The sequence below is a fragment of the Rutidosis leptorrhynchoides genome, chromosome 2, assembly GCF_046630445.1.
Source record: "Rutidosis leptorrhynchoides isolate AG116_Rl617_1_P2 chromosome 2, CSIRO_AGI_Rlap_v1, whole genome shotgun sequence".
Taxonomy (NCBI): Eukaryota; Viridiplantae; Streptophyta; class Magnoliopsida; order Asterales; family Asteraceae; genus Rutidosis; species Rutidosis leptorrhynchoides.
The window spans coordinates 394,829,797-394,856,890 of NC_092334.1; the positions used below are offsets into that span (position 1 = coordinate 394,829,797).

At 34.6% G+C, this 27,094-nt stretch overlaps 1 pseudogene; it reads left to right on the forward strand.

The window, feature by feature from the left end:
• Positions 1–4,386: 4,386 nt before the first annotated feature.
• Positions 4,387–7,740, forward strand: LOC139892190 (isoflavone reductase homolog A622-like; annotated as a pseudogene).
• Positions 7,741–27,094: the final 19,354 nt, after the last annotated feature.

Here is a 27,094-nt window from a genome sequence, read left to right on the forward strand (position 1 = left end):
ATTGCGAATAATAAAAGTGCGATAAAATAAACTTGCGATAATTAAAAAGTACGATAATTAAAAGTGCAATTAAATACAATAACAATAAAAATGCGATAATTAGAAGTGCAATTAAATATAAAATAAAGGAAATTAAATATGAAATAAAAGAATTATGCTTATTTAAACTTCCGTAATCATGATGTTTGACGTGTTGATTTTAGTTTTATGCCCATGGGTTAATTGTTCTTTGTCCTGGATTATTTAATATGTCCATACGGATTTGTCCATAATAGTCCATCAGTCATAAATATAAAGAGCGAAAGCCTTCGTCAAATTATTCTTATTCCCGAAGTCAAATATTCCAACTAATTGGAGATTCGAATTGTAACAAAGTTTTAATACTTTGTTTAATGAATACACCAGGTTATCGACTGCGTGTAAACCAAGGTTTTACTACTTTGTTAACAATTACACCAATTACCCTTGAATGTAATTCACCCCTGTTTCAACAAGTCTATTAACTATTAATCCAGTTCCGTGTCCGGTAAAATGAATAATTATTGGTATTTATAAATATCCCGCCCACCGTACCCAGTCAAGCGTATGTGGTTATATATAAATACGTCGAATTATAAGTTTGTATATTAAATTAACAAGGTATTGTTTAGTTAATATAAAACCCATTAATAGCCCATAGTCTAATTTCCACAAGTGTCGTTCTTTTATCTAAACCCCAATTATGGTACAAAGCCCAATTACCCAATTTTAGTAATTAGCCCAATATCATGATTACTTCGGATTAAATAAGCATAATAATAACTTAGCTACGAGACATTAAATTAAAAAGGTTGAACATAACTTACAATGATTAAAAATAGCGTAGCGTTACACGGACAGAATTTCGACTTACACCCTTACAACATTCGCTAACATACCCTTATTATTAGGATTAAAATTAAAATTAAAATTAAAATATAAATTATAAATATAAATATTACGTATATAGATAGAGAGATTGATATATTTTATTTTTAAAAATGATCAGAATTCGTTGGGTTTTATAGGGAGTTTCAGTTTTTGGGGCTCCGCGACTCGCGACACTTTTCTTCTTCAAACTCCGCGAGTCGCGGAGATCGTTTTTACAGCTCACCCACATTTGGCTCTTTGTTTGCCGACGATTTATTTTATAAATATAATATATATATAATTAATTATATATTATATTATATTTATATACATAATTAACTTGTAATTTTTAGTCCGTTGCGTCGAGCGTTGAGAGTTGACTCTGGTTCCGGTTCCGAATTTTTGAACATCCTTGCGTACTATTTTATATCTTGTACTTTGCGTTTTGAATCTTGTACTCTTGTAATTTCGAGACGTTTCTTATCAATAATTGGAACCTCTTTGATTGTATTTTGTACTTTTGAGCTTTTTGGTCGTTTGCGTCTTCAATTCGTCGAATCTGTCTTTTGTCTTCACCTTTTATTATTTAAACGAATATCACTTGTAAATAGAACAATTGCAACTAAAAGCTTGTCTTTCTTGGGGAATAATGCTATGAAATATATGTTCGTTTTTAGCATTATCAGTCCTCAAAGAAGGATGAGAATATATGTTGGATATGAAACATCTTCAATAATAAGATATATTGAACCCATGACGGGTGATATTTTTACAGCATGTTTTGCTGATTGTCACTTTAATGAAACATTATTCCCTAGATTAGGGGGAGAAATAAAAAATAAAGAAAATGATATTTCATGGTGTGAACCTCAATTAAAGTATCTTGATCCTCGCACAAAAGAATGCGAGACCGAAGTTCAAAAAATAATGCATACGCAAGAACTTGCGAATAAATTGCCTGATGCATTTACAGATACAAAAAGAGTGACTAAATCATATATACCAGCAGCAAATGCTCCAGCTCGAATTGAAATTCCAAAAACTGGCAATAATGTCATTCTTGAGTCTTTGCCACGCCAGAAACGTGGGAGACCAATTGGTTCCAAAGATAAAAATTCTCGAAAAAGAAAATCAGCTGATAATGAGGAAAAAGAAAGTGTTCAAGAATAACCACAAATCAATACTCCTTCTGCAGAGGAGATTGATGATGTCAATACGGAATTTTCAATCAATTATGCACATTCAAAAATATTATGGAACCGAAATGAAATGAAAAATCTTGATGAGATATTTTCATATAATGTTGCATATGACATCATGAATGATGATGATGATCCAGAACCAAAATCTGTCATGGAATGTCAAAATAGACATGATTGGGATCATTGGAAAGGAGCAATACGAGCTGAATTTGAATCGCTCAATAAAAGAAAAGTTTTTGGATCTATCATTCTCACACCTAAAGATGTAAAACCTGTGAGATATAGATGGGTTTTTGTGCGAAAAAGAAATGAGAAAAATGAAGTTACAAGGTATAAAGCTAGACTTGTAGCTCAAGGTTTTTCTCAAAGACCAGGAATTGATTATGAGGAAACTTATTCTCCTGTTATGGATGCAATTACATTTAGATACTTAATCAGCCTGGCAGTTTCTAAAAATTTAGAAATGCATCTCATGGATGTTGTGACTGCTTATCTTTATGGATCACTTGATAGTGATATATATATGAAGATACCTGAAGGATTTAAGGTATCAGAAGCAACCAATGCAAAACTCAAAGAAATGTACTCAATCAAGTTACAAAGGTCTTTATATGGGTTGAAACAATCGGGTCGCATGTGGTATAAACGATTAAGTGGTTACTTGATAAGCAAGGGGTATACCGATAATCTTATTTGCCCATGTGTATTCATTAAGAAAACAACATCCGGATATGTGATCATAGCCGTTTATGTCGATGATCTTAACATCATAGGTACAAATAAAGAGATCCATGAAGCCATTCAATTTCTAAAGAAAGAATTTGAAATGAAAGATCTCGGAAAAGCCAAGTATTGCCTTGGTTTGCAGATTGAGCATATGCCTAATGGTTTACTTGTACATCAAACAACTTATACGGAAAAAAATTTAAAACGTTTCAATATGGACAAGGCAAAACCATTAAGTACTCCTATGGTTGTTAGATCACTTAATGTTGACACTGATCCATTTCGTCCCTGTGAAGATCATGAAGATATCCTGGGACCAGAAGTACCATATCTTAGTGCAATTGGAGCTCTTATGTATCTTACAAATTGTACAAGACCTGACATTTCTTTTGCAGTTAATTTGTTGGCAAGGTTCAGCTTAGCTCCTACCAAAAGACACTGAAATGGGATCAAACACATATTTCGATACCTTCGAGGAACTACTGATTTATGATTATTTTATTTTAACGAATCAAAACAAGTTTTGGTTGGTTATGCAGATGCAGGTTATTTATCTGATCCACATAAAGCAAAATCTCAAAATGGATATGTATTCCTAAATGGAGGTACCGCAATATCATGACGTTCTCAAAAACAAACACTTGTTGCAACATCATCAAATCATGCCGAAGTGATTGCATTACATGAAGCTACTCGGGAATGTTTTTGGTTGAGATCAATGACACAACTCATTACTGATTCTTGTGGACTAGAACGCGATAAAAGTCCAACAACTATATATGTAGATAATGCAGCTTGCATAGCACAGATGAAAGAAGGGTATATCAAAAGTGACCGAATAAAACACATACATCCTAGATTCTTCTCATACACTCAAGATCTCATTAAGAACAACCATATTGAAATGAGATATGTTCAATCCAGCAAAAACTCTGCTGATCTTTTCACCAAAGCACTCCCAACTGCTATTTTCAGAACACACGTTCACAATATTGGCATGAGGCATGTTCAAAAGATGTAACATCTCAGCGATGTCTACTTGAGGGGGAGTCAACTCTATACTGCACTCTTTTTCCCTTAGCTAAAGTTTTTTTTTCCATTGAGTTTTTCTTTAGCAAGGTTTTTAATGAGGCAGTACTAGTTGATATATATTTAAAATAAATTGTCATTCAAGAGGGAGTGTTATGATAATGTCAACAAGTGTGACTAACAATTTTCAACAACTCCACTTGATTTCAACAAATCCACTTGATGAATAGTAAATGTTGCACTATAAATATGCACCATGTAATGTTGCAAGATGTACATTTTTGATAATATATACTCTTCTCATATACTTTCTCTACTTCTCTTATAATTTTATCAGTAGTCTATAATCAAGAATTAAGCCGGTAATCATAAACTCCAAAATTATAACATATAAATATACATGTACATTATCTAATTCTGTGTTAGATCTCTCCCTTCACTTTACGCGTTAAAAGTCAATTTTACCATTCCACACGTGGGCCATTTTTTATCCAGCCAATAGCATCTTTACTTTTAATTCTTAATCTTAATTTAATAATCACAATATAAATTTGTACATATATACAGATATACCACCATCCACCAATAACCCGATCCTTTTTCATAAAAGTCAACCAAAACCTCTGTTTCTTCTCCCCTTAAAATGGCAGAAAAAAGTAAAATCTTGATCGTCGGAGGGACCGGATACATCGGAAAGTTTGTCGTGGAAGCAAGTGCAAAACAAGGCCACCTGACTTTCGTATTGGTCCGAGAAACCACAACCAAACAACCCGAAAAATCGAAACTTTTAGACAACTTCATAAGTTTTGGTGTCACGTTACTCATTGTAAGTGTGTTAATTGAGTGAAAACTGAAACATTCTTGCATTTGAGTTTCATGGGTAAAATTTAACGGAAGTTTGTGTATTCAATTAACAATTTTAGGGCGATATTAATGATTATGAAAGTTTGGTAAATGCGATAAAGCAAGTTGATGTTGTCATATCGGCTGTAGGTGGAAAATTGGTTGCTGATCAAGTCAAATTGATTGCAGCTATTAAAGAGGCTGGAAATGTGAAGGTACCTCTCTTGATTTTTTTTTTTTTTCTTCTTAATTTTATGGTAAAAAATTAAAAACCAAAGTGTTGGAAATATTTGCTTTATCAAAGTGTTAGAAATTTATTTATTTATTTATTTTAAGGCAAACTCACAAACCCACCTAATACTAACACGAATATATTCACCACGAAAATCTCTAGGACTCGAATCTTCAACCTCAAGATTGATACCGCCAAGCCATTAGCTATTTGGTAGAAATATTAAATTAATATATTTAAATATGTGTAATCAAATTAGTTCTTAACGCACGTTGCTGGCATAGTGCACCGACAATTAAAGTATAATCAAAATGTAGTCATGTAAGACTCGTCCCACATCGGTGGGGGAGGAGAACGAAACACCCTTTATAAGGGAGAGCGTGGATACCTTTCCTGGTAGATGCGTTTTGGAAAGCAAAACTGTGAGACTGTGTATGGCTGAATGATAGGTAAGCCGTATGTCAAAGCGGACAATATCTACAAGGAAAGCAAAACCGTGAGACTGTGTATGGCTGAATGATAGGTAAGTCGTAGATCAAAACGGACAATATTTCGAAAAATGACTTGAAATCAACATGAAATATAATCACACTTGTGTTTTATTACTTTTCAATCAGTTTCACAGCATTAAAAATATATTCAACAATTGTTACAGAGATTTTTACCTTCAGAATTTGGAACCGATGTTGATCATGCCAATGCAATCGAGCCAGCCAAAAGTGCCTTCGAGGAAGGCAGCAATTCGTAGAGCCATTGAAGCCGCACAAATCTCACACACTTTTATATCATGCAATGGTTTCGCGGGATACTTTTTACCAACAGTTGGGCAAATGGACGTTCACACAGCCCCTAAAGAGAAAGTTACCATAATTGGGGACGGAAACACGAAAGGTACATGTTATGCATAAATACATCATAATGTAAAAACTAATAACCTGCTTGACTTTGTTTGTTCAATATAGCTGTTTTTATCAAAGAAGAGGATATAGCTTTGGTTACCATCAAGGCAGTAGATGACCAACGTACCTTGAATAAGACGTTGATTTTCAGACCTCCTGGCACCGTAGTAACGTTTAATGAAATTGTTGCCATATGGGAAACCAAAATCGGGAAGACTCTCGAGAAAACATACGTTTCTGAGGAGCAACTTATCAAAAACATACAGGGTGAGTAAAATAGAATGATACATATTACATTTAATATGAACATATATAGTTTTTCTTGTTCAGAATATCGGGGAAGGAGAGTGATATTTTACTCAAACGTATGCGGCCTATCTGGGTTATCCCGTGATTGTTTTATTCTGACATTTTCCCTATCCCCCAAGATACATCGCTAGTGAAGTTTGAACATGAGATCTCTTGTAAGGATGTCTAGGCCGCAACTACTATATATATATATATATATATATATATATATATATATATATATATATATATATATATATATATATATATATATATATTAGTTTTATGAGCCCGTGCGTTGCACGGAAGTTGTAAGTTAAAATGTAAATATCACGCTTTAAACTTGTGCGTTGCAGAACTGTTAATGAGCAGAAAAAAATGTACATATTATAGTATTGAATGATTAGCGTATTTATAAATCGTTGACTTAATTTTAAAAAACATAAGAATTAACATCCAACATATTATATATTATATATTATATATATTATAGATATAGATGTATAGATAAATGTATAGATATATAGTTTTATGAGCCCGTTAAATATATAGATATTTTGCTTATTTAAATCTATGAAACAAATTAGATAATACTTCGTAAGTTGTTTTAAATGAAAATTTAGATATTTTTCTTAATAAAATTATATCATTAAATGGATTATTAATAATACTCCGTAATAGATTAACATTCTATTATTAAACAATAGAATAATCAAATGGCAAATTCTATTTTTTAATCCTTATCCTTATTTAATTTTAAATTTATTAAACAAACTTAATAATCATCCGTAAGTTGTTTATGGATTATTAATAATACTCCGTAATAGATTAAAATTCGATTATTAAATAATCAAATGGCAAATTCTATTATTTAATCCTTATCCTTATTTAATTTTAAATTTATTAAACAAACTTAATAATAATCCGTAAGTTGTTTCATATGGAAACGATATTGGGAAAATTCCACAAATCAAATTTATCTTTATATTAATATTAGATTATGAAACGTAATATTTATATTTAATCTTTTATATATAATCTTTGAATATCTTTGAATTCCATGATAAATTTGGTAACTAAATTTCAACCTATATATAAAAATTTATTTGAGAAATTTTATTTATTTCAGTTTAATTAAGAAAATGACACGTGTGCAAATTTAATTCAGTTTAATTGATAAATTGACACGCGTGCAAATTTAAATCAGATTAATAGAGAAATTGACACGTAGGATTATTGGCACGCGCTTTATAATAATGTATAGATATATATATATATATATATATATATATATATATATATATATATATATATATATATATATATATATATATATATATATATATATAATTTAATTAAATAATGTATTTGCAGAGGCACCTTTTGGATTAAGTATTGCATTGGCAATAATGCATTCGGTTTTAATCAATGGAGATGCAACAAATTTTGAAATTGAAGCTTCTTTTGGTGTGGAGGCTAGTGAGCTCTATCCAGAAGTAAAATTCACTACAGTTGATGAGTATCTTGATCATATAGATATAGCTTAATTGAGCTTTACTTTATCTGTTGCAATGATCATCTACATAATCTGTTTAGGGATGCTTAATATAATTACACACAATTCAAGATTAATAATGCCAATGAATGTGTTTTAACTTACCTAACCTTATGTGATGTTTTCAAGATTAAGACCATCTGCAATGGGGGTAAGTGACGGGGTCACTTGCCCCGCTGGCACCCAAGTAACGGCAAAATTGGAGGCATCGGAGCGTTAGTCACCGGCGTCTCTTTGGCGTCGGTGCAGAAGAAACGACACAAGAAACGGGATGACTAGCCACGTGGCCGAATGTGATTGGCGGAAGCTTTTTGATCGTTTGAAAATGGACCGTTTGGCTTCTTTTTTTCTTTTTTTTTTAACTTCAATTTTCACATATATATATATATATATATATATATATATATATATATATATATATATATATACACACACACACAAAATTATACACAAACTCAACTTAAACACCTTAATTTAAACACACACTCAACCAAAAAAAAATGTCTAACTCTCCTAACACTCCTCGCAATCAAGTTAATGATTCCGATTCACAAATGAACAACACAACATCGTTTACAAATCTAATGGTATTCAGGAGTCCAAATGCTCCCGGAGTTTCAAACCGACATATCCTTACACCTAGTCCACAAAATTTTGCCAACGTTCATCGTAATTTATTCGGCTTAAATAAACTGTTAAATTATGAACAACAACAACAATGGGCGTTTTATTAACAACGAATGTATCAATCCCAACCGCAAATGTTTCCAAACCCACAACAACAAATGTTACCAAACCAACAACAACAAGTGTTGCAAACACAAACGCTACCACAAACACAAGATCGACAATCGGTGGATACACAATCCCTGTCACGGACAATGCGAAAACACACTAAAAAGGATAAATGTTCGATATATTTTATATATACTAGTTTTGTTTATATTTATTAATAGTATAATTATATATATAATATAATATTAATGTATAATGTTTATATTGTAATATTATATAGTATACTGTTTATATATATATATATATATATATATATATATATATATATATATATATATATATATATATATATATATATATATATATATATATATATATATATATATATATATTAATAACATAATTATTAATAGTATACTGTTTATATATTTTTTATGTATGTATAATGTTTTTATATATAATATATTTATTAATAGGGAAATCGGTTGACGAAACTAGTTCGAGGCAAAAATCACAAAAATCGTGGTCGCTAAAAGAGCTTTAATGGTTGGCGGAGTGTTTTTGTGACACGTCGGTGTAAGACCCAAATATTTATTGTACATAATGTAATTATGGTGTACGATGCGTGTATGAAGTGTACGAAGCACGTAGGTGTTGCTTGCTCGAACGTCGAAGGAAACTGGACGTTGTCTGAAGTGACAAGGTGTGTACGTATCTTTTCAACCCCAAATAAAGTTTGTGTTGATGTTTCAAAGCCTTACCATTGGAAAGAAAATCTTATTACGTTTCCAACGATATTTGATTCATCGAAAACGGAGCTACGGTCAAAAAGTTATGGCCAAAACAAGTTACTGAAAACTGACCTGAAGGTTGAAGCGGTGCTCCACCTTATGGAGCGGCGCTCCGAATGCGTCTGATGCAATTTTCAGCATTTTTAAAGTGTTTAAATGAGGGGTACTTTGGTCTTTTCACTTGGGGTCGGTTTGAGGTCATCAAAACTGATCCATTGATCATTCTTATCCTTATTTCACCCACACAAACACTTTCATCAAACCCTAGAGGGAGAAACCCATTTTAGTGTGAGAGAGCTCCAATTGGAGAAGAAGAAGAGTGTTTCGGGTCAAACCTCAAGTATTAAAGTTGTTCATCTCGTCAACGGCATCATTTTGGCGGTATTGGTAAGTTCAAACTCCGAATTTCATTTGTTAGATTTGATATTCAAGTTAGGGTTTGAGATTGTTAGTTGTAAAACCCATTTAGTTGATGAAGAGGGTTTATGGAAACTTGCTATTTTGATATTTGGCGAGTTTTGGGTTGGTTAATGATTTAACCATGTTTAAGACTTGTAAATGGTGTATAATCACTAGTATTAGTGATTATTGATGTTTTGGAGACCATTAGGGTTCTTGTGGTTGACTAATTTTGACTAGAGTCAAAATTAGGGTTTGTTGATGATTATGACCCAATTGTCGATTTAATAAGGTTTATAAACTTAAAATGGATTAAGTTGAAGTATAAAACTGAGTTAAATATGTTTTGGTGTCAAAACTTGCTAATGGCGTGATGTTGACTTCTTATGGGTCAAAATTAGGGTTTAAGTGTCATTTTGGGCAAGATAGGTGTTTAACACCTATGATTGGGTTTAATTGGCATATTAGGACCATTCTCACTTGTGTTAGTGATTATTGGTTAGTTTGGGCACAGTTTGTGCTTGGAAGTGCATTTGGGTCAAAATGGCACTAAGTGTCGAATTGGGTTGGTTTGTAAGTCAACCCTAATTGTGTTACTTGTTTCGTGATAATGGAATAGGTACTTTCCATTGACGAGTCGCGGATTACTTGGAAGCATTCATCAAGGCGACAAGGTGAGTGTTAATATCCTATGTGCATATGTATGTGTAGGATGGGTGCGGGTCGGGTGAAGTGGTTCTCGGTTATAGAGCTCACTTCACATATAGGTGGATTTGATGGACTTCTGTATAGGTCCAATTAGCAAGGATGTACATTTTGGTTGACCACCTTTGGCGAGGTACACGTTTTGTGTGTACATTATCACACGTGATTGTGAATTGGATAACCCCAATGGCGAAGGGTTGATATTGAATTGTGATGTGTTTATTTTTATGAATGGATATGTGTTGTCCAAGTTAGTGATATATGTGTTGTACGCTAACGGATTTACGAATGGATATGTGTTGTCCAAGTTAGTGATATATGTGTTATACGCTAACGACTTTATGAATGGATATGTGTTGTCCAAGTTAGTGATATATGTGTTGTACGCTAACGGTTTTATGAATGGATATGTGTTGTCCAAGTGAGTGATATATGCGTTGTACGCTAACGGTTTCATGAACGGATATGTGTTGTTCAAGGGTTAGTGATATATGTGTTGTACACTAACGGTTGTTACGAACACCGATGGAAAATTCGAGTACCATTCCTTTGTACGATTGGTTAACCTTGGGCGGTTTTACGCTCTGTTATATATATATATTAATGTATTGTTGTGATGTAGCTAACCCTCCGGGTGTAGCTTATTGGCGTTGTTCACATCGTCGTTGGTGACTTACTGTAACGTCCTCCCAATAGGGTCTGGAAGAAACGTTACTAATATCAAATAAACCAACATATTATAATACGAGAACAATACTAAATGAGAAAATTTAACTTTATTGAGTACGCAGCGGAAAATGAAATGTCGTTACAATAATGGAAATAACGATAAAGTAATTGTTCATATGCAGAAGTAATAAATGCGATATCTCTTGATCCTAAGTCCAAGTAACATCACATAAGTAGTAGATAAGAAAGCTTGAATCAAACAGCACCTGAGACAAAACATGCTAAAGTGTCAACCAAAAAGGTTGAGTGAAGTTCATAGGTTTAACAAAAGTAGTTATCGTTGTTTTTAGACCACAAGATTTAGTTGTAAAGTTGATCTCCCGCAGGATCAAAAAGTAGATCTCGCAGATCCAAAAGTAGTACTGATTCGTGATATTTTAGACTAAACGTTTATTTTGTTGCCCCGATGATAAGTTGACAGTACCTTATCACCATGTTTAAATCATTATTAAGTAATACAAAGACATCGCGGTCAAATGTATCTGGGACGTTACTCCCGATAGGCCTACCCCCAATAATTAAGAATGCCTTATCCTGAAAGCAATTAAAAAATATCACTGTAGGGTCTTAGTAGCATAAGCTAGTCATAGTACAGTTTAGGTTCGTACTTATGTCTAAGTTGTTTAAAGTATAAAAGCAGCATGTGTCTCACCCCAGTAAGTATAAAAAGTGCTATAGCAATAAGAGTGGGGCTATGAAAGTCACCTTAGTAAGTAGAGAGAGAGTTATTCCTCGGAATAAAGAGTTGAACGAGTGAGCAGGAAAGTCAACCTATTGACATTTAAGAGTAGTTAAGTGTTTTGCCCATGTTTAAGTTTAAGTATGTGTTTAAGTATAGTTTGTTTTACTAAGTTTCTATTCCTAGTAAGTTACTATTTTTATAAAGTTTCCATTTTTAGAAAGTTTCTTATTTTACTAAGTTTCTATGACTAGAGAGTTTCTACTTTTATGAGTGTTTTTCATTTTAGGATACTTGCCGTATTAGATAAGCTTCCAATCACCCCTTTCCCTTCGAATGGCTAATTTAGATCTAGGGGCTTGAGCCATAGGACCCTTTAAATCGGAAATCCAAACCCTCTGCCTAGAATCTCGTAGAAACCATTCGTCAAGAAAGTTCGAAGATCTATACATCTCTAATACATATCCCAAAATGTTTTTGTGCTACAATATAAGTAGTAGGTTATAGGTGCTAGTAATAGTAATAGTGTATACATGTTAAGTACTAGTATATGTAGTATTAGGGTTTAAGGTTTTAATATGTATATGTATATATAATTCGTATATATACATAAATTTTTTTTTTTTACATGTATATATGTATATATAAATCTAGGAGTGTTTATGTATATACTTATGAATAACAAGTTTATAATATGAATATGAATTAACAAAGATTAAAGTTTATGTAAATAGTTTAGGGTTTATGTTATACCTTTGAAGATTCAAGATAATTAACAAAGAAAAGATGAACACGATGAAGATGGAAGATCAAAGCCTTAAAAATCTTGAAGAACTCCTTGAAGATTCTTGAAGAACACGAAGAACAAGCTTGAAGATCCGAATACCACAAGAGAGGGAGAGGGAGAGATTGTTTTTGAGAGAGGATTTTGGTGTGATTTGTGAATGAGAAACTAGGAGTCTAGGAGTGTTTATATAGTGCAAGTATTAGAGTGTTAGTCAACATAAGGATGTTCTAATTAATGATTTTATTTTGTTTTATAATTTTAAGTCAACAAAAGGTGGTACTAGTTTATAATTAGTCAACATAAGGATGTACTAGTTTATACTTTATTTTTAGTCAACATAAGGATGTAATTGTTTAAGATTCTTTAGTCTCATTATTATTACTATTATTATTATTATTATTATGTTTATTATTATTTTTACATTTACTACATGATAAGTATTATTTTCTTTTTACTAATTCATGACTTGTATTTATTTTTATTTAGTTCCCAATTGTTTTATTATTTATATAAATGTTACTTTTTATTTATTACTTATAGATTAATAGTTATAAATAATATTATTGAAATGCATAAATTTTAATTAGCAGTGAGTGTCGAATAAAAGTTTATTATTTGGTCAATGTTAAATTGATTGTGTATACAACAACCCTTAAATAATTAATACGTATAGTCAGACAGTAAACCCTAGGGTCATTTCAGTAATTTCAGAAGTCAAAAAGTGAGGGTTGTTATAGTACCTCCCCGTTAATAAAAACTTCATCCCGAAGTTTTAGGTAGACTTCTCGGATGCATCAGCAGTTGAGAAGAGATGGGGATATTTCCGTTTCATATGGTCTTTGCGTTCCCAGGTATATTCGGGCCTCTACGCGAATTCCAACAGACTTTAATGATAGGTATGTTGCTTTTACGTGTTTGTTTGACCTCTCCTTCCATGATTTCTATAGGTTCTTCAACGAAGTGCATTTTATCATTAATGCGAAGATCATTCAAAATGATGATGTTATACAAGTCATTTCAGTAAATTGGATACATGAAATGTGTTATGAATGGTATTGAGCTCATTTAAAACCTTGAGCATTTTATGCCACAATATTAGGGCAGACAAACAGAGAGGAGTTCGTGAAAATCACAGTCATGAAATTTGATAGAGATCTTCATTGTTTACAACAAGAATATTTTAATGATGAATATAAGTTGAAAAATAAAGTTTTATCACTATTGAATAATATGGATAAAACGATTCGTTTATAGAAAGAGTATAAACGAAGCTATCATAAAGAGTGAAATGAGAAAATTAAATGTTCGCCTTAACTTTTGACGTAGTCACGATTGATATCCGGAATTCAAGGAATTAAAGGAAATCTTCGTAATCTATAAGATTTGATTCTCCGGTATTTACGAAATTTTGAGATTTGTTTGATTAAATGCGGTGATTTGCCTCGATTGATGTGTTTGGAATTTTGCTATAAATTAGCTTCTTCCGTTTCATTATCTTCACCACTTCTATACTTTCTTTCTCAATTCAAACTTCCAAAAGATTAAGAAAATGCTAAATCCAGTTCTGATCCTGGTTATTATATTGACCATCTATGCAGTCATTTTTCTTTTTCTTTTACCGCCAGAGGAATCTGTTTACTTCTTCTATGCTCTTGGGGTTATAGTGTTTTTAATTATCCCGTGTCTTTATATTGCTATACGCATTGATATACACGGTTTGTAATTTCGGAGTCGTTATCGGGCTTTATATTTTCCCTTATATGTCGGAGCTTTATGTTTTTGTTTCTTCTTCCCGACTTCAAGTCAAGCGAGTAATGGTCCAGAATTCATAGGTATGAAGTTTTGAATGATCATAATATATAAAGTAGAAAGGAAAGGTAATAGCACGATTTGATTTGCCATATTACCAGAATATCCGAAAAAGACCGAATCATCAAGAAAAATATTTTCTTGATATGTTTAGAGGTTAAATAGAATGTAAGAGTCGTGTAACATGGCAAATGATGATTATAAAATCTATGAATCATCATCTTCCATTAAAAGCTGAGCATGACTTACTGTAATATAATCACGTTGGCCTGACGTCATTATATTATATTAACTCATGCTTCAATTCCCAATCACTTCTTCAAAGCATTTATAATTTAAACTCGAATTTTACAGAATATAGAAACTAAAACAGTTTCCTTTATAAAGATATCGCAAAGAGATACTTAATTGCGGACATGAATCGTTATGAAGATATCTTCCGAAATATAGAGGATATTTATGATGATATTTTGGAATTTCTAAGTTCGAAAGTTGATGAAGAAAAATTTTCCGCAAGCTTTTAACATGACTTTGGAGCAAGATATTCTCTAAAGATTTCACCGGATTCAGAATTTCCTGGATTCTTTGAATATAGGGTTTGGCCCTTGTGTTTGTCCTTGGTCTCCTCCATGGTTAGCTCAATCCGTTTTTCAGTTCCAAATTTTCTTTTGGGCTTTTCCAACGTACCATTCTTTATTATCAAACTGTTAGCCCTTAAGAACATCTATAGCATTTGCTGCTTCGTCAGCATTCTCAAGGTTAACGAATCTGAATCATTGATTGACAACCCGAGATGGTTTCAAGAAATTTTATTTTTAGATGTTAAACGCTGATTGTAATCGTCAATGGATCTAATGGTTGACGAATAGGCGTTGTTGATTTCAAAAGTAATGAATGATAATTTTGGTGGTTTGATGTGATAATTCATCATAGAATACGAATGAATATAATTCATGAATGTAGTGATCTTTAGGAAGATAACATCTGCTATAGCTTTACTTGAATTCTGATATGTCAAATTCAGAATATGTTATTTGATTTGAATGAAAATGGTTGTTCTTTGGTGCGCGGATACATATGTGGATGTAAGTAGTATAGTTACTGATTATTGAATCAGAATTTGAAGAATGTACAATGTAACATATTAATGTGAGATATAAATATTTCTCGGGTATTACCTACCCATTAAAATATTTTCACAATTAACAGTTTGTACAAAAGAGAAGATATACGTTCATATATGTATTCTTCAGATATAATATAGATTTAATGAGTTAATATAATATTAAACTCATTTGATTTGCGGTTGAAACGAGAATAAATAATCTCCAAAACCTTAGAGATTTCATAATTGTCGCGAAATATTTCGCTAATGAAGTTATGAATCAATACTTCATCATTCATTGTTATTGATATACCTCAGTATATGATGTTGGTGCTCGTGGAATTCTTGTGAAATTCATAAGGCACGAATGATGTTTTCTAGAAAGTTTCGAGTACATCGAAAATGAAAGTATACAATCAATCATGTATTTGAGTAATACACTTGATTTATTATGAAATGGAGTTTATTATGTTGAAGCAGTGATTAACGATTGTTAAGTCATTAACGAAGGATGTACATCATAGCATATTAATGATATGAATTAATCAAGTAGTACATACTAGTTAAGATTCACACGTAATAGCTAAGTATGAAAAGATTTATTATTGTTTCAATCCATATATATAAAGTATACATATGTAATTCTTCAGGAAGAATGAGTCAATACATCTTAACTCATTATTACTAATATTCCTTGGTATCTATGGGGCGTATGATGTTGATGTTTGAGGTACTGAGTGTGATGTTGAGGCGTGGAATGCGGATGTTTTCGTTGGTGAAGCTGGTGATGTTGGTGGTGATGCCGATGGTACTGGTGGTACTGGTTATGCTGCTGGTGCTGCTGCTGGTGTTTGTAGGTTTCGCACCATATTCTCCAGAGCCACTACTCGAGCGCGAAGCTCGTTGACTTCTTCTATTATTCCGGGATGATTGGCGGTTCGGACAAGTGGATGAATAAGATCTAAAATTTTAGATATTATATATTCGTGACTGGATATCCTGGAAATGGGGGTGAAAATAGTGTTCCGAACGGGTTCGCCAGTAAGTGCTTCAGGTTCTTCACCAAGAGGTGAATTCGGTTGGTGGAAGGGATCACCTTCTTCTTGTCTCCATTGATTAAGTTTACTACGAACCCATCCCCAATTCATCCAAAATAGATGATGGCTGATTGGTTGGTTCATTCCGGTTACGCTGCCATTGGAGCTCGAAGAGTTCGAGGAATCCATATTATGTGTTTGGAATTAGGGTTTTTGATATGAGATTAGTTTTGAATACTGGATGATATATTCGTCTCCTCGAATACGTGTATATAGCAAAAAGATTTCCGTAATTTATGGAGGGAATTTAGGAAAAGTGTTAGACAAAATCTATTAGGATAGATACGATAAGATATAATAAGATATGATGTGTCTTTACTTTAATAATGGCAGTATGACGTGTCGAGATCATAAAGTGATAAGTATGTAATCTAATAATCTTTTGATTAAAGACTTTCAATTCGTATACTGTGATAACCCAATGACATTTTTTAATTCGCAAACCGATGCATAAAGGCATAAGGCATATAGGTACGTGATATAACAGAGAGTTATATACGTTTGAGTGTGAGTAGTAACAATTATAAGAATTTCAAAATCATGGATAATATTTCATGTAATACATATGTAATACACATAACCATGATAGATGACTTATGAATGTCAAGAATTTCTGAAATCATTGTGTCGCATTTAGATGCGGTGGTGTAATTGGATAGTACTCAGGAAAGTGAGCAGAGTTCTTAGATTAGCTCGGCATTCTAAGATAAGTAAAGTTTCTAAAGTATAGTGTAGCATTTAACAGTTAAAGGCAACAATTAAAGGCACTATGGTCAAGGAAAGTTGTAGTCCTACATTAGGAAAGAGACTTTGATTAGAATCTTTAAGTCAAGTTTGGTAAAGCATGATTGTTAAGATTATAAGGCAATTCTAAATGCTTTAAGTCTAAGGCAGGAAAGGTTATAGTTTCCTAGATTGCTAAGGCACCCTAGCTAGTAAGTAAGGCACACATAAAAATGCAATCCTGGTTCTCTATAACAGCCTGGTTATGCTCTGATACCAATCTGTAACGTCCTCCCAATAGGGTCTGGAAGAAACGTTACTAATATCAAATAAACCAACATATTATAATACGAGAACAATACTATATGAGAAAATTTAACTTTATTGAGTACGCAGCGGAAAATGAAATGTCGTTACAATAATGGAAATAACGATAAAGTAATTGTTCATATGCAGAAGTAATAAATGCGATATCTCTTGATCCTAAGTCCAAGTAGCATCACATAAGTAGTAGATAAGAAAGCTTGAATCAAACAGCACCTGAGACAAAACATGCTAAAGTGTCAACCAAAAAGGTTGAGTGAAGTTCATAGGTTTAACAAAAGTAGTTATCGTTGTTTTTAGACCACAAGATTTAGTTGTAAAGTTGATCTCCCGCAGGATCAAAAAGTAGATCTCGCAGATCCAAAAGTAGTACTGATTCGTGATATTTTAGACTAAACGTTTGTTTTGTTGCCCCGATGATAAGTTGACAGTACCTTATCACCATGTTTAAATCATTATTAAGTAATACAAAGACATCGCGGTCAAATGTATCGGGGACGTTACTCCCGATAGGCCTACCCCCAATAATTAAGAATGCCTTATCCTGAAAGCAATTAAAAAATATCACTGTGGGGTCTTAGTAGCATAAGCTAGTCATAGTACAGTTTAGGTTCGTACTTGTGTCTAAGTTGTTTAAAGTATAAAAGCAGCATGTGTCTCACCCCAGTAAGTATAAAAAGTGCTATAGCAATAAGGGTGGGGCTATGAAAGTCACCTTAGTAAGTAGAGAGTGAGTTATTCCTCGGAATAAAGAGTTGAACGAGTGAGCAGAAAAGTCAACCTATTGACATTTAAGAGTAGTTAAGTGTTTTGCCCATGTTTAAGTTTAAGTATGTGTTTAAGTATAGTTTGTTTTACTAAGTTTCTATTCCTAGTAAGTTACTATTTTTATAAAGTTTTCATTTTTAGAAAGTTTCTTATTTTACTAAGTTTCTATGACTAGAGAGTTTCTACTTTTATGAGTGTTTTTCATTTTAGGATACTTGCCGTATTAGATAAGCTTCCAATCACCCCTTTCCCTTCGAATGGCTAATTTAGATCTAGGGGCTTGAGCCATAGGACCCTTTAAATCGGAAATCCAAACCCTCTGCCTAGAATCTCGTAGAAACCATTCGTCAAGAAAGTTCGAAGATCTATACATCTCTAATACATATCCCAAAATGTTTTTGTGCTACAATATAAGTAGTAGGTTATAGGTGCTAGTAATAGTAATAGTGTATACATGTTAAGTACTAGTATAAGTAGTATTAGGGTTTAAGGTTTTAATATGTATATGTATATATAATTCGTATATATACATAAAAATATATTTTTTTTTACATGTATATATGTATATATAAATCTAGGAGTGTTTATGTATATACTTATGAATAACAAGTTTATAATATGAATATGAATTAACAAAGATTATAGTTTATGTAAATAGTTTAGGGTTTATGTTATACCTTTGAAGATTCAAGATAATTAACAAAGAAAAGATGAACACGATGAAGATGGAAGATCAAAGCCTTAAAAATCTTGAAGAACTCCTTGAAGATTCTTGAAGAACACGAAGAACAAGCTTGAAGATCCGAATACCACAAGAGAGGGAGAGGGAGAGATTGTTTTTGAGAGAGGATTTTGGTGTGATTTGTGAATGAGAAACTTGGAGTCTAGGAGTGTTTATATAGTGCAAGTATTAGAGTGTTAGTCAACATAAGGATGTTCTAATTAATGATTTTATTTTGTTTTATAATTTTTAGTCAACAAAAGGTGGTACTAGTTTATAATTAGTCAACATAAGGATGTACTAGTTTATACTTTATTTTTAGTCAACATAAGGATGTAATTGTTTAAGATTCTTTAGTCTCATTATTATTACTATTATTATTATGTTTATTATTATTTTTACATTTACTACATGATAAGTATTATTTTCTTTTTACTAATTCATGACTTGTATTTATTTTTATTTAGTTCCCAATTGTTTTATTATTTATATAAATGTTACTTTTTATTTATTACTTATAGATTAATAGTTATAAATAATATTATTGATATGCATAAATTTTAATTAGCAGTGAGTGTCGAATAAAAGTTTATTATTTGGTCAACGTTAAATTGATTGTGTATATAACAACCCTTAAATAATTAATATGTATATTCAGACAGTAAACCCTAGGGTCATTTCAGTAATTTCAGAAGTCAAAAAGTGAGGGTTGTTATACTTACTTTATGGTTGTTGTTACTAGCTTGTTGCTTAGTGATTATACGGTATGCTTAGCTTAGCTTGCCTTTATGCTTGGATGCTCCAGTATGCGGTATTTGATTATTTGTGTGGAGTGTCCATTTTATGCATATATATGTATGTAGTATATTCTCACTCACTAAGCGTTAGCTTACCCTCTCGTTGTTTACATTTTTATAGATTTGCTTGTATGAGGTGGCTCGGGTAAGCGTGGGAACTAGTGGCTCGCGTAGTTGCTTTAGAAGGCTTGCTTTTGGATTAATTAGGATTGGGTAGCGTATCCTCAATCGCCATGCTCGGCTTTTATTTTGTGTTTAAAATTGTGGGGTCGAAACTTGTATTTTGTACTTAAAGGGTAATTTGGTTCGATGTGGGCCCCGCCTCGTAAAACTTATTTTATGAATGGAACGTGTTAGTTTTTCATATATGAATATGTTGTGAAAAGCGTTTTGTCTAAATACGTCGGGAAGTGGTCGAACATTTTCGCTAAGTTGGATTTTTGGGACAGGCCGAAATGGAGCGCCGCTCCAGGCCAAAATGGCGCGCCGCCCCACTATGCTTTACAATAATTTTTTTTTTTTTTTTGATATTTACGCGTGATCGTTTGTATATCGGGTTGGGTTGTTACAAGTGGTATCAGAGCATGGTCTAAGGGATTTAGGTGACTTGAGATAGGTGCCTAGACTTAGACTTTTGTGTGTGCTTAATTTGTTGCGGGACTTGTAGGAGTACGGGTCGGAATAGGTTATAGTTAGTGCCTTGTTTGTAGGTGGACTAACGTTTATATTAGTAATGCGGATATTATTAATATACTTTTGTGTTGTGATAATAATTCTCGCGTGTGTTTATATTGCGTAGAATTTTGTTTGTGTTTGTTTATATCATCGAGCGAGGCGGTCGTTGTACTAACGAGTTGATACGGCGTGTGTGCGTAATAAGGACTTGCAAACCTTATTACGGGTGCAAATCGCGTCTCACAAGTGACATACGACGAGTGTCTAGCAAGATGGGGAGGGGTTGTGCATATGGTTTTGTACGTTCGCGGACTAATCGTTTTGCATTCTTTCAAATGACGACGCGAAACGAGATCGAGACGAATGATGGGGAGTTTAACTCTAGAGTTACGACTGCCGTTGCGGATCAAGTGAGTGCGTTTCGAGAAGAAATGGATAGAAAGTATTCCAAATTTCGGGGCAGTAGTGAAATGGAGCGTTGTCTTAAGAGCTTCATGAGGACTAAACCCCCGATGTACGACAGAAAACCGGATCCTTTGATAAGCACAACTTGGATCTAGGATGTCGAAGGGTGTTTTCGTACTATTGAATGCGCTCATGAGAAGAGGACAAGACTCGCTACTAGTTTGTTGCGGGGTAGGGCAAAGGATTGGTTGAATGGTAAGATTGATCTTGTCGGTGGTGAAAAGTTCATTGCGTTATCGTGGGACGAGTTTAAGAAGAGATTCTTCGAGGAGTTCCGAACTTCAGCCGATTTGTCGGAAATGCGTAATGAGTTGCGAAATTTGCAACAAGGTTCTATGGACTTGAATACTCTCAAGACGACCTTTATAGCGAAGGCTCGTTTTTGCCCGGAGTATTTGGGGAATGATCATTTGTTGATGCAAGATTTCTATCGAACATTGAATGATGACTTTAAGAGTAAGATTAGCAGAGTTCGGGCAAAATCGTTTGCGGAGTTATTCACCGCGGCTAGAGGTTTCGAGTCGTATTCGCGATCGAAGGTTGGTGAACCTTCAAGTGAGAGAAGGGTTGTTTCTTATGGTGCTCCAAGTAAGAGGACTAAGGGTCCGAGCATGAGCACGGGTGATACACGGACGGGTATATCGGACTCTAGTGCGCTTAAGTGTTACAATTGTAGCGTGAGGGGTCACAAGTCTTGGGAATGTTCGGTGCCAAAGGGTGATGGCATGGTGTGCTTCGTTTGCCAAGAGGAAGGATATCGTAAGTCGGAATGTCCCAAGTTAACGGGGACGGGTGCGACAAGGAGACGTTAAGGTACGTTTCGTTTTAATAATATGTCCTTTGATTATTTATTATGTACCGTTGAGTTTGAGTTGGTTAAATGCATGGTGTTGTGCATGTTATTGATATGGGTGACGTTCCTAATGGAAGTACCCTATGGTGACGTTTTGATTTATGGGCGATGGGCGTAAGACATGGTGCAACCAAGCATTTCTTAGTATTGGAAAATGTTTCTACCAAGCCTTATGTGTGGGCTTTGGTGTTCGGATGTTAGAGCATGTTCGCTCTCGTGTTGAAGTTGATGAACTGTGAGGTTCGTCGGGTGGATGAAACCTTTGAGATCGAGCGTTTGATCTCGATGTATGTTGGTAAAGGAGTCTACGTGACGCGACATTAGGTGCCTCTTTTATACCTACTAGCGTGATGTTCGACTCCGATTATGTTGCGGTTACATTGTACTTAGGGTACCGAAGTGAAACCCTTAGTTACATGAGTGACTGGGTGAAGTTTGACAAGCTATAGCAATTGGATGATTACGAGTGTAGAGTTGTGTAATTTGCGGTACATTTTTCGTTCGAAGTGTTTAAGGATTGGTTGAAATCCTTCGTGTGCTCAAGATTGGAGCAAGATGTAGTGATGGGTCGTGTGAACCCAATTGTTGGTAAAGCCTACCTTTGGTAGTAAGGTACGGTTGCACAAAATGCGGTTATGGAACGTAGTTCTAAGTGGGGGAGTTACACTCTCGCACGAGGAAGTTTTAGTGTGAAATTTCGGATGATGCGTTAGATAGATCCGGAGTTCGTGTCGGGACCTAGTTTTGGTCGGTTTGTAGTAGAGTACAATTTCTGGTTAAATTGTACTTATGATTTTGGATTTGAATCATCACCGAGGTGGTAACGTGGTAAATCTCGTTGAGAGATAATGGACGTGTTTGGAGAGCAAGGTGAAATCCCTCAGTTAAGGGATGTGTGTGTCGGATTCTATTTTAGAGAATTATTGTTTTGTACCTATGTTTGATATAGGTGGTCCTTGCTTGATTGTGTGGATGGCTAGTGGTATCCGTTAGGGTTCACTATAGTGTAGCAGAGCGCGATGTTGCACTACTCGTTGTTCGAGGCCAAAAGTGCGTATGTGATTGGTGAAGCATGACCGTTCGGGGTCCGCTGACTTCATCATGGGAGTAGTGGTATATCGATGAAGCATGACCGTTGACGGGGTCCGCTGACTTCATCCGGTGTTGAGTGATCTATCGGTTGTTTTATACACCGATGGTGGGGTCGTAAGGACCGTGTGGTGTGATCTATCGGTTGTTTTATACACCGATGGTGGGATCGTGAGGACCATGTTGTGTGATTAGTGATGCGATAGTCGTGTTTCGCTCACATGTTGTTACGGGTGTGACAATAGTTTATTTTGTATACCTTAGGTTTAGCGTTGCCATAGTCGTTTTAGGCGCTTTTGGTCTTAGCCGTTGCTTATGATGTTAGGATAGTGGCGTATTGGTTATATTGTGCACTACAAAGGATGTTTAGTGGTAAGTGTAATCCGTAAGGATTCATGTGGTTCGATCTTCAACGTTCGGATTGTTGACTTTAGGTTGAGACTTGGTCGCTTTTAGCGTTGTCCTTGGTAAAGGTACGCTAAGGAATTGATATCTCGGTACGAGATTGGTTGAACTTTTCCCGATATGGGGAATTGAGCAGGTTTTAGTGCTCGGATTGTGGTTTTGATAAATCGCGGGTGACGATTTTATTTGTTAAAGGTGATTCATTGGGAAGAATTGTCTAGGAAAGTTCGGATTGGAACTTATGATTGAGGGCCGTTGAGTAGTTCCGGATTGGTTAAGTGGTGAAGATCACGAGGACGTGATCGAGTTTAAGTGGGGGAGAGTTGTAAGACCCAAATATTTATTGTACATAATGTTATTATGGTGTACGATGCGTGTATGAAGTGTACGAAGCACGTACGTGTTGCTTGCTCGAACGTCGAAGAAAACTGGACGTTGTCTGAAGTGACAAGGTGTGTACGTATCTTTTCAACCCCAAATAAAGTTTGTGTTGATGTTTCAAAGCCTTACCATTGGAAAGAAAATCTTTTTACGTTTCCAACGATATTTGATTCATCGAAAACGGAGCTACGGTCAAAAAGTTATGGCCAAAACAAGTTACTGAAAACTGACTTGAAGGTTGGAGCGGCGCTCCACCTTATGGAGCGGCGCTCCGAATGCGTCTGATGCAATATTCAGCATTTTTAAAGTGTTTAAATGAGGGGTACTTTGGTCTTTTCACTAGGGGTCGGTTTGGGGTCATCAAAACTGATCCATTGATCATTCTTATCCTTATTTCACCCACACAAACACTTTCATCAAACCCTAGAGGGAGAAACCCATTTTAGTGAGAGAGAGCTCCAATTGGAGAAGAAGAAGAGTGTTTCGGGTCAAACCTCAAGTATTAAAGTTGTTCATCTCGTCAACGGCATCATTTTGGCGGTATTGGTAAGTTCAAACTCCGAATTTCATTTGTTAGATTTGATATTCAAGTCAGGGTTTGAGATTGTTAGTTGTAAATCCCATTTAGTTGATGAAGAGGGTTTATGGAAAATTGCTATTTTGATATTTGGCGGGTTTTGGGTTGGTTAATGATTTAACCATGTTTAAGACTTGTAAATGGTGTATAATCACTAGTATTAGTGATTATTGATGTTTTGGAGACCATTAGGGTTCTTGTGGTTGACTAATTTTGACTAGAGTCAAAATTAGGGTTTGTTGATGATTATGATCCAATTGTCAATTTAATAAGGTTTATAAACTTAAAATGGATTAAGTTGAAGTATAAAACCGAGTTAAATATGTTTTGGTGTCAAAACTTGCTAATGGCGTGATGTTGACTTCTTATGGGTCAAAATTAGGGTTTAAGTGTCATTTTGGGCAAGATAGGTGTTTAACACCTATGATTGGGTTTAATTGGCATATTAGGACCATTCTCACTTGTGTTAGTGATTATTGGTTAGTTTGGGCACGGTTTGTGCTTGGAAGTGCATTTGGGTCAAAATGGCACTAAGTGTCGAATTGGGTTGGTTTGTAAGTCAACCCTAATTGTGTTGCTTGTTTCGTGATAATGGAATAGGTATTTTCCATTGACGAGTCGCGGATTACTTGGAAGCATTCATCAAGGCGACAAGAAGAGTGTTAATATCCTATGTGCATATGTATGTGTAGGATGGGTGCGGGTCGGGTGAAGTGGTTCTCGGTTATAGAGCTCACTTCACATATATGTGGATTTGATGGACTTGTGTATAGGTCCAATTAGCACGGATGTACGTTTTGATTGACCACCTTTGGCGAGGTACACATTTTGTGTGTACATTATCACACGTGATTGTGAATTGGATAACCCCAATGGCGAAGGGTTGATATTGAATTGTGATGTGTTTATTTTTATGAATGGATATGTGTTGTCCAAGTTAGTGATATATGTGTTGTACGCTAACGGCTTTACGAATGGATATGTGTTGTCCAATTTAGTGATATACGTGTTGTACGCTAACGACTTTATGAATGGATATGTGTTGTCCAAGTTAGTGATATATGTGTTGTACGCTAACGGTTTTATGAATGGATATGTGTTGTCCAAGTTAGTGATATATGCGTTGTACGCTAACGGTTTCATGAACGGATATGTGTTGTCCAAGGGTTAGTGATATATGTGTTGTACACTAACGGTTGTTACGAACACCGATGGGAAATTCGAGTACCATTCCTTTGTACGATTGGTTAACCTTGGGCGGTTTTACGCTCTGTTAAATATATATTAATGTATTGTTGTGATGTAGCTAACTCTCCGGGTGTAGCTTATTGGTGTTGTTCACATCGTCGTTGGTGACTTACTTTATGGTTGTTGTTACTAGCTTGTTGCTTAGTGATTATACGGTATGCTTAGCTTAGCTTGCCTTTATGCTTGGATGCTCCGGTATGCGGTATTTGATTATTTGTGTGGCGTGTCCATTTTATGCATATATATGTATGTAGTATATTCTCACTCACTAAGCGTTAGCTTACCCTCTCGTTGTTTACATTTTTATACATTTGCTTGGATGAGGTGGCTCGGGTAAGCGTGGGAACTAGTGGCTCGCGTAGTTGCTTTAGAAGGCTTGCTTTTGGTTTAATTAGGATTGGGTAGCTTATCCCCAATCGCCATGCTCGGCTTTTATTTTGTGTTTAAAATTGTGGGGTTGAAACTTGTATTTTGTACTTAAAGGGTAATTAGGGTCGATGTGGGCCCCGCCTCGTAAAACTTATTTTATGAATGGAACGTGTTAGTTTTTCATATATGAATATGTTGTGAAAAGCGTTTAGTCTAAATACGTCGGGAAGTGGTCGAACATTTTCGCTAAGTTGGATTTTGGGGACAGGCCGAAATGGAGCGCCGCTCCAGGCCAAAATGGCGCGCCGCGCCACTATGCTGTACAAGATTTTTTTTTTTGATATTTACGCGTGATCGTTTGTATATCGGGTTGGGTTGTTACAGTCGGATAATCCAATTGTTGGTCGAGGCCAAAAGGGTAATACTTTTTGGGGTCGGTAATGAAAAAGTTTAATAATAATGAATATGGATGGTTCCGAAATGAGGATTCTTTATCTTAGAAATGGCGAGGTGTTAACATGGTTGTACGGAGTTTTTACTAATTTTCAATGATATAAAGGATAATTGGCGTGCAATGAAGAGGACGTTTACAAAGACGTGAGCAATCATATTACAATGTTTATGGTAAAACTTTTAATTTAAAGGAGGCCTTTTATTTCTTGAAACAACATTCATAGTGGAACGTGCCAAAAGTTCCGGTTGTTCAAGATCGGGAAGACTATCATGTTGATGTAGCGGGTGTTGGTGAAACTCAAGGAGACCCGATAAGCCTCTCTCAAGACTATGAGGTGGAGTTGTTTGGGGACGTACAGATGACGCGTCCAATCGGACGCTATAAGGCAAAGAAAGCACAAAAGACTTCGGCTTCTTCGGACGCGGGAGCGCCTTCTCGTGGTAAAAGTTCAAGTTCGTCAAGGGTTGAAGAATTTATGGACAAAATGGAAGTAGTGACATCAAAATAGATAGAATCGCATAACAAATTCAATGAGTATGTTCGAATGAAAACCGCGCTAGCACACATGGATTTGTTGGGGAGATCAGTTGCAACATTGGAAGACCCCGAAAATAAGATACATCTTCAAAATTTAAAAAGTATGTTCGTAGCCATATGAATGAATACAACTTCCCGTCGAATGACGATGAGTAGTTTATGTTTGTACGTCTTTTTTATGAATTTAATAAATGTAATTTTTCTTTTTTA